Source organism: Pristiophorus japonicus, chromosome 16, assembly GCF_044704955.1.
Source record: "Pristiophorus japonicus isolate sPriJap1 chromosome 16, sPriJap1.hap1, whole genome shotgun sequence".
Classification (NCBI taxonomy): Eukaryota; Metazoa; Chordata; class Chondrichthyes; family Pristiophoridae; genus Pristiophorus; species Pristiophorus japonicus.
This window is the reverse complement of record NC_091992.1, coordinates 56653133-56655326: the sequence shown is the minus strand read 5'-3', so window position 1 is coordinate 56655326 and position 2194 is coordinate 56653133. Positions and strand designations below refer to the sequence as shown.

The 2194-nt window shown below is 47.5% G+C and overlaps 1 pseudogene; it reads left to right on the top strand.

Moving 5' to 3' along the window:
• The first annotated feature begins 409 nt into the window (after positions 1-409).
• On the top strand, positions 410-958 carry LOC139227052 (heat shock protein beta-1 pseudogene; annotated as a pseudogene).
• The last annotated feature ends 1236 nt before the right edge of the window (positions 959-2194 follow it).

Below are 2194 nucleotides of genomic sequence, written 5' to 3'. Positions count from 1 at the left end.
GGATTATTTAAAAATAGCATATCGTACTTGTGCTAAGGTGGAGATAGACAGGTTTTTGAATGATAAGGGAGTCAATAGTTACGGGCAGCAGGCATGAAGTGGAGTTGAGGCCAAGATCAGATCAGCCATGATCTTATTGAATGGCGGAGCAGGCTCGAGGGGCCGTATGGCCTACTCCTGCTGCTATTTTTTTATGTCCTTATGTTGAAATACAAGCTCAATTCTAAGCTCCCATATTGATACAGAGACAATTGAAAAGCCAAAGGCTGATTCCTTCTGGGAATCCTCTGGAAGTTTGTTCCCCTGCAAACATTCCACAACAGTGAGCGCTCCGCCTATATTAAGACACCAGTGTAAGCTGTTCTAAATATACCCAGGTCCCAGATATAAAAGCACCACCAGCCCAGCTTCCTCCCCACTTTTGCCCAACGCTGAACGAACTTTTGCCCCAAATTCGCATTGCTTTGCGCCCGCTCTTCCTGCCGTCATGTCGGAGCGCCGAGTTCCCTTCAATTTCATGCACATGCCCAGCTGGGAGCCTTTCCGGGACTGGCACTATCCGGGCCGGCTCTTTGACCAGTCCTTCGGGATGCCAGCTTTCCCCCATGACTGGGCGGCCGATTGGCAGGGCATGTGGCCGGGTTACATGCGCCCATCGCTGGCTGCGCCGGCCGCCATGCCCCCAATGCCGGCTGCCCCCACTGCTGCCTCCTCCACCGTCGGCCTGAGCCGGCAGCAGAGCACCGGCCTGTCAGAGATCAAGGTCACCTCGGAAAACTGGAGGATCAACCTGGATGTCAACCACTTCGCCCCCGAGGAGATCACCGTGAAAACCAAGGATGGATATGTGGAGATTAATGGTGAGCAATTGGCAGAGAATTATTGTGTCGGGTTGTGTTGTGTGGGAGCGAATAGTGTTGGGGCTTCAATCCCATCGAATTGAAACTTGTTCTCGTTTGCACTCATTTCATAATGACGTCCATGTACGTCAGTTGTGGCTCAGTGGGTAGCACACTCTTGCCTGTCAGTCAGAAGGTTGTAGGTTCAAGTCCCACTCTGAAGACTTGAGCACATAAATCTAGGCTGACATTCCAGTGTAGTTCTGAGGGAGTGTTGCACTGTCGGAGGTGCCGTCTTTCTGATGAGACATTAGGCTCCGTCTACTCTCTACAGTAGACGTAAAAGAACCCATGGTACTATTTCGAAGAAGGACAGACGTGTTATCCCCGGTGTCCTGGCCAATATTTATCCCTCAATCAACATGACAAAAAAACAGATGATCTGGTCATTATCACATTGATGTTTGTGGGAGCTTGCTTGTGCGCAATTTGACTGCCGCGTTTCCCACATTACAACAGTGACTACACTCCAAATGTACTTCATTGGCTGTAAAGCGCTTTGAGACGTCCAGTGGTCGTGAAAGGCACTATATAAATGCAAGTCTTTCTTTCTTTCTATTTCTCTCAAACACAGCCAGGAATGGAGCTGTACTGGCTGGGTGTCAGTTTGGCTCAGTGGGTTACAATCTCACCCACATATGCGAGCCAAAGGATCGTTGTTTCAAGACCCATTCAAGGGATTTGAGCACCCCAAACTAGGCTGATACTTTAGGGTCTTTTGTGATGTGATGTTAAGCCTATCTGCCTGCTCAGGTGGATGTCAAATATCTCATGGTTCAAAAAAGAGCCAGAGAGTTTTCCTGGTGTCTTGGCCAATGTTCACTCCTCAAGTGACATCACCAAAACTGACTGATTGCTCATTTATTTCATGGCTGTTTGTGGGACTTTGCTGTGTGCAAATTGGCTGCATTGTTTTCCTATACAACAAAATAATGAATTGTGAACTGCCTTGGAATGTCCTGAGGACACGAAAGGCACGATATAAATGTACGTCCTTTGTTTGACCTTGACTCCAATGTTCGGAGATCTTTATACGTGGTGATGTGAATGTGTGCCATGAAAGGTCCTATTTTGGCCATTGTCGATGAGGAATTGGTGTGGGCAGGAGAAGGATTAGTTCTGGATAAATGGTAGGCTGACCTTTATCTAGGAATCTCCTTGTTAAATATTCACACTTGGTGCATGCAGTGACAATGTCTTGGATAGGTTTCAAATACAGAGACAGCCACTAAAACAGATTATCTGATCATTATCGCATTGCTGGTTATGTTACTTTCTAAATTGGCTGCCGCGTT